The sequence below is a fragment of the Pteropus alecto genome, unplaced genomic scaffold, assembly GCF_000325575.1.
Source record: "Pteropus alecto unplaced genomic scaffold, ASM32557v1 scaffold164, whole genome shotgun sequence".
Taxonomy (NCBI): Eukaryota; Metazoa; Chordata; class Mammalia; order Chiroptera; family Pteropodidae; genus Pteropus; species Pteropus alecto.
Window position 1 is genome coordinate 26,257,786 of NW_006439568.1, and position 7,359 is coordinate 26,265,144.

Genomic DNA, 7,359 nt, shown 5'->3' on the forward strand with positions numbered 1-7,359 from the left:
TTTATCAAAACACATTTTTCTTTAGTATCCTAATCAACATTTAAGTGTAGGCCTGTTTTACATCCAACATCTGAAGAGCATTGGGGATCATTCTTATTTATCAGCAGCTGTGCAAAACATCCACAGTGGCATACTGCTTTCCATAATCAAGACCTAAGACCTCGACCTCTATGATACCTTTAAAATTGACAGTATACCTGCAAGGCCCATGAAAGAATCCTAGTAGGGGCTGCATTTTGTAGGTCCCCTTGAAGTTTCTTCTTTCTTTCATGGGATTCCACATTATGGAAATTAGATGACTCCTCATGAAAGTCAAACCAGAAATTTTGACAAATGATCTATTAGTCCAACTTTTGCATTTTGAAAATTCTGAGATCTATTCTGAGAAATTTGGCCATTTCTACTGCCTTCAATTTCATTGCCTGGCAGATACAAGTCATCTCCTAAACTTTTATTTCAATGCCATGTCATGTGATTTTCCTTATGACATTAAGTAGTAATTAAGAATCTAAGTTTAAGTTAAAATTCAGTCATGTGAGGTGCCATCTAAGCAATTAACTCAGTGAAATGCACATTTGATAAGCAGATGTGTCAGGCCAAGTTTTCATATATACAGAGGCCAAGACACTCATGACAGAGCTTGTCTTCAGCCTGGCTGGCAAGTTTCTTTTGACAGGATTAAAAGACACAGCCCAGGAACTGGCAAACCAAGGCTGAATGCCTGCTTTTGTATTCCCAGGAACCAAGAATGGTTTTTACATTAATAAATGGTTGAAGAAAATTAAAAGAATACTACCTCAAGAACCAAGTCTTAACCCCAGGCGAGTCTGACCCCAAAGCCCATGTCCCTAACTGCTAGGCTGCCTAACCTCGCAGGTCATGGGTAATTTAACACAGGGTCAGGGAGCCCAAGATCCACAGTCAGTATGGGAGTCAGGAGCCATGTTATTTCTAATCAAATTCTATTTATACATCATTCCATTTCCCTATTAAAAACTGCACTGCCAATTCTGAGATTTTTAGATAGGTTTCAAACTTTTTACTGTGAAAAGTTTCCCTTAGAAAGTCATATGATATCAAATATCCATACACAATGAATTTGCATGATTCTAAGGAAATGTATAGGAACTCAGAATTTTAACACCAGAAGGTATCACCTTTGTAAAAAAAAAAAAAAAAGAAGACCAAGTGAGACTCCACAACTTGCTCAGGGGTCATGAATATATTTAAGAACATCCCCAGTAAGCCAAATGAGCAAAAAAGGAAAAGCTGGGAATGCTGGGATGTACCTGAGTATATCACAAGAACAGCAAGGGCTCCTGCTGTGGCCAGTAAGCCCCTGGGGTGTGACCCCAGCAGAAGGCTGCAGCAGGGTAGCCATGCCCTGGCTTCACCCCAAAGGATGATGATTTACTTCCTGTCCCTTCCAGCTGGCTGGTGCTGGGTGGCAGCCTGAGTCACATGGAAGGGGCTCGGCTGCCGGGGGTTACCACTTTCTCCTCTCCACCTCTGCCAGGTGGATGTATCTATGAATGGCTCCACCTACAATTTGCAAGGAATCCTGGACTACACATTCTAGAATAACTTGCCAAACTGGAGTGAGCATCCCTTCCTCAGTGCTCTGGCAGGTGATGGGGGACAATGATACCAACATGAAATGCATTAAGTGAGGGTAGAGGAGATGAAGCTATTCAACAGTGACAGATCTCATTATAATTGCAACTAAAAAATAAAACGAGCCCCCACTCCCGGGGTGTCTCACACTCCAGATTACTGATGTGACTGCTTTGCAAAGGGAAGTTGACTCAAGCCACAGAAAGAACACATGTCCCTCCGGCAAGGCTTTGCAACTGGGGGCAGCAATGCAACCTCGTCACTTGCTTGTGGTATGAGGATCTACATCTGAAGTATTTTTATCTGTCCCTTTTTCTCTCCAAGCAGAGACCTTAGAGAGATCACTGAGCAGTCACAGCAGAGGAAGAAATAACAGAAGGATGAATGAGTTCCAGCCCAGGCTCTTTCCCATTTTTTACTTCCTCCTTCGAGTACTGAATAGATAAGTATATTTGTTCCAGCAACAAGTCTAAAATTGCACTTGGGTAAATAAAGGAGGACAAAGCCACTGCAGAAAAGATATCTCAAGCTTCTAGAAAAAGAACAAGCATTCTGAACTTGTTTTCAGCAGTAAACCTTCCTGAGAGGAACACCCCACACACAGCACTCCCACCCCTTAACACTCACAGAGTAAGGGTCCAAAGCAGACTCACTTGACCCTGGCTACCTGTTAGCTGAACATGGGAGCTGTTAATAAATTCCAAAATCCGGGCTCACCAAACAATTAAATCAGAATCTCAGGGGTAAGGCCTGGGATTTGGTTATTTTTACAGAACCTCAACGCCGCCTCCCTAGGGGTTGAGAGCTACTAGCCTAAAGGCTAGGAAGGAGAGGCTGCAGCAAACTGAGGCACCCACAGCAGCAACTATAATGTTCAAACACAAAATGTGTATCAGCATCCCTGAACCACAGACTCGAACATATGAAATTGTGTTCCTGGAGTATGGTTGGTTTCATGTTACTTTTCTCTCTATTCAATTTCCTCTCCATTTGCCCCTTGAGGCTGCTCCAATAGTAGCTGTGCAGTGTTACAGTGGGCATATGTTGCTTTTGGAAACAAACATCTCTATGTTTCTTTGGGGGCAGTCCTACTGAGACTGTCCATCAAGGTCCCAGCCTCCTGGCTAAGGGTGGGGGATGGTGCAGATGGCCCAAACTAAGCCAATCCAGCCCTCTATTTCAGAAATCTGACTCTTGGGGGGAGTAACACAAAACGGTTGGACCTGAGTTATGCTGGTATTGAAACCGAGGGTCCTTATGACTTTGATTAAATTTAGTTTTAAATCCTAGCTCTTTAAATCATCTCTCTCTGTCTGCCTGTCTCTATTCTCTCTCTCTCTCGCTCTCTCTGTCTCTCTCTCTGTCTCTCTCCGCCCCTCCGCCCCCCAGAGACCTGACCTTTTCCCCACATAATCAGCAATCTCCGAGGCAGCAGAAGACAGTAGCCCAGACCTGACTAATGGTCACACATGGGGACCTCTGGCAGGCTAAAGATAACATCTTGACCTAAGTTATGTTTCAGTTCCAGAGCCCTAAGGTGAAATGATCCCTTGGCTGTTTTCCCATGAGACAGAGGGACTCCAGAAAGGACCTCAGAACTGTCAAGATCTGAAGAAATAATTCATTACTTACATCACCTCCAACCAATCAGCTCCCAACATGATCCCGAACCCCTGACTTGTGATTTTGCCCTATAAAATTTGTAACCTACATGCCATCAGGGAGCCAGGTCTTAAGAGCACTAGCTCACCTGTGTCTCTGGACTTGGTGCCATTTCCTCAAATAAACCTCTACTTTCTTTGCTGCAAACTTCTTTTCATGTCTCCTTTGACTTTGATGAAAGCAGACAAACCAACCCCTTGAGTGTAGTTACAGCATCAGCCCATGAATAACCAAGAGTCCTAGAGCTGCCTTGCTGCCAAAAAAAAACTGGATGTCCCTACAAATCTGTGAGCTGCCCCAGGATCCAACAGGTCCTTTTTTGTTTTAGTTAGCTAGTATTGGTTCCTACTGCTTACAATCAAAGACCTGTAATTGATGACTATTGATCAGAATGGGTCAGGTGATGCCATTGCAGTCCACAGATTTGTGCTCTGTGTTATCCCCTCACTGGACAGACCCTAGGCTGATGGAACAAACTCCCCTGGAATATTGCCAGGCACTATTACAGTGGGGAAAGAGCACCTTTGAAGGTCTCATACTGTCTACTAAATGCTTTGGCTTTTGGTGGCACATACCAGTGCTCACAGTTTATGGGCCAGAACCAACCAGAATTCCCACAGCCCCACCCAACTGTTAAGTGCAATCCTACAGTGCAATAGAGTTTGATCTCCATATCCATGGATTTTACATCCCTGGATTCAACCAACTGTGGGTCAAAAATATTTGGGAGAAAAACCCACATAGTTCCAAAAAGCAAAATTTGAATTTGCCACATACTGAGCACTACATTGAATCCACATAAATGAAGTGATATGTGGTCATACCTGCAGTAGCCCACATGTAAATAAGTTATATGCAAATACTATATCATTTTATATAAAAGACCAATATCCTCAGATTTCGGTATCTATGGGGATCCTGGAACCGATCCCCTGCATATTTTGAGGGATGACTGTACTTGACAAACACTATTGTCTTCAACTACATTAATCCAATGTTTAAATATATTGAAGACAATCACTATATTATAGTTTCAGTAAGTTTGTATGGGCTAGCTTGAAACCTTGACCACTATTCAAAATAGTGATCCTGTAAGAAAATGTGTGCCAAGTTTCAAGTAGCTGACTTATACAATAAGGTGGAATGCAATCTGTTAACAAGTTGGGCTTACTAAAAATTTTAATAATTTTAGAAACATAGCCTTAGACTTTGACAGGCTGGATTGAATTATTCAACCATAGCCATGACAACCACAGCTGGCTACATAATTCTCAAGGCCCAATCGTAGGGCCCCTTGTTCAGAAAATAAGAAAAAAGTACCCTAAAAGCCACTAAAATATAAAGCTTTTCTCTTTCTTCCATGAATGTTTTTTATTTTCCATTTAATATTATTCTCAGTAAAGAAAAAGTAAATTTTAAAGTTTTAGCGTGAATTTTACTGTTCATCTTTATATTGTACAATACAAGTTTTAAGTATAAATATAAGAGAATTTTATAAAATTTCTATCTCAGAGTTGGCACATGCATATGTAGTTCATTCATAGCAGAACTGTGGAAATGCTGCACAAAACCTAACTCATTTTATTTCATTTCTTAATACAAAGCGAAGTACCAGCCCTCTACCTTCAGCTTACTAACAACTAGGGAAGGACCAAAAGGAAAAAACAGTGGATTGCTCTATCTTCCCCTTTCCTTCAAAATCATCCTTTTCAGTACACATGGTCAGCTAATACAGAGTAACAGGAATAAGAAAGAATATAATCAAGTTTCTTATTCGTTCATGTTCTTGCCTTCTTTCTGTGTTCAAACCAAGTTCTGTTTCAAACAAAAAGTATGGCCTCACAGGCTCTTAGGGCCCCTGAGTCTCCAAGCATAACTTGCTTACCTTTACCTGCTTTGAGTCTCACTGAGCTCCCATGCATCACAGGTCCACTGGAATTCTGGTCTCCTGGGGCACCACAAACATTACATGTAAATGGGGTAGTGAGGAATGGTGCTGGACACTCACTTTGCATGGCTCCCTCTCTCACATGTATTCTCCGCTGTTCTACTGGACTTCACTTACAAACTAGAAGTTCAAAATAATTATTAAGAATTTTGAGTCCACTACGGGCATGCCAACCTGAAGAAGCCTGATCCCATCTGATCTCGGAAGCTAAGCAGGGTCGGGCCCGGTTAGTACTTGAATGGGAGACCACCTAGGAAGACCAGGTGCTGTAGGCATAAAAAATAAAAATAAAAATAAATAAGGGATTGTAAACTGACAAGGTCCTTGCAATCTGTGAGATCAACCAATGGTTGCCTCACCTAAAAAAAAAGAAAGAAAAGAAAAGAATTTTGAGTCCAGTCAAGATGGCAGAGTAGGTAAAGGCTTTGCTCATTTCCTTTCACAACTACATCAAAATTACAACTAAACTACAGAACAAGAATTATTGAGAAACACCTGAAGTCTAGCTGAACATAAATTCTATAACTAAGGATATCCAGAAGAAGCCATGTGGAGACTAGGTAGGAGGAGTGGAGATGCAGAAGAGGCTGGTCCATACCAACATGTGGTGGTTAAAAATTGGGAGGGATATCTCAGCTGCAGAGGACATCCTGAGGAGCAAGGGGTCCCAGCCCCAAAACGGGCTCCTCTGCCCAGGTTCCAGTGCTGGGAAGGGAAGTCCCCACAAAATCTGGATGTGAAAACTAGTGGAGACTGTGGCTGAATGAGATGGAAGTCTGCTGGAGTGCCAGATGTTCTTAAAGGGCCTGCACATGGACTTACTCAGTGATCGACTCACTCATTCTGAGCTCCAATGCTGGGGCAGCAGCTCAACAGGCACGAAGGACATATAGAGAAAAATTGAATTATCTGGCTTCAAGGCAAAGCCTGGAGGGACAACTTCCTCCCAGACAGAAGTGTTGGCAAAAAATGTTGTTTCTTTGTTGAATCCTCCCACCACCTAGCCCACACACACAGGTGGTGCCATAAATGAGTCTCCATCAACCTGGCTGAACACTGCTTGCCCTTCTCTGGTGATTTCCTGAGACCCCACCCCACCCAATTTACGGGCCTACCCAAGCCACTTGTTGTGGCTTTTCCATACAAATGGCCTATCTTGACTCATGCTGCAGATTTTTCTAAAATCTCTTAAAGATTCAAAAACCATAAATAAGCAGCATCTGGCCTCAGATTGCCTCATACTTTTTGCTAAGCAGCCCCAAACCTGGCAATAGCTGCAGCTGGCCTCACTTTGCAGCTTAGCTTCTCCCAGACACCTCCAAGCCCAGCAAAGTGGCAACCACCTGCAGATCATTTTGTAGCTCATACCAAGTGACCCTAGGCAGGGCACAGGCTCCAGAACCAGCACACCTGGTGGCTGTCTTCAGACCATACCAGAGTAACCCCCAACCATCTCCACAAACGATACACCGAAAGGGCAGACTGAGCAGACACCGGAGCCCCACTAAAATGAATCTTGTTCCATAGGGTCAGCCCCTGCACAACAGCTCCTCCACTAGAGTCACAAGCAGTCATCACAACCAATCAGCCTGAGGGTCAATCCCTCCCCCTGATATGCTAATAGCAATCAAGTCTCAACTATACCAGGAGGGCACGCACAAACCACAAAAGGAACACACCTGGAGCACCCAGCTCAGGGGACCAGGGAGATTCCACCACTGAGCCCCACAGGAAATTTACTACATAAGGCCACTCTACCAAGACCAGGAGACACAGCAGCTCTACCTAATATATAGAAACAAATACAGGGAGACAGCCAAAATAAGGAAACAAAAAAAAATATGTTCCAAGTGAAAGAACAGAAAAAAGTCCAGGAAAAAAAAAAAAAACTAAACAAAATGGAGATAAGCAATCTCCCAAATGCAGAGTTCCAAACCCTGGTTATAAGGATGCTCAATGAACTTCATCAAAGATATAGAAAACCTAAAAATGGAAATAGAAAACTTCTAGAAGAAGAAAGGAGGAGGAGGAGGAGGAGGAGGAGGAGGAGGAAGAAGAAGAAGAAGAAGAAGAAGAAGAAGAAGAAGAAGAAGAAGAAGAAGAAGAAGAAGAAGAAGAAGAAGAAGAAGAAGACA

The 7,359-nt window shown here is 42.8% G+C and overlaps 1 pseudogene; it reads left to right on the forward strand.

Annotated features, from left to right (window-relative positions):
• Positions 1 to 5,380: 5,380 nt before the first annotated feature.
• LOC112483602 lies at positions 5,381 to 5,499 on the forward strand (annotated as a pseudogene).
• Positions 5,500 to 7,359: the final 1,860 nt, after the last annotated feature.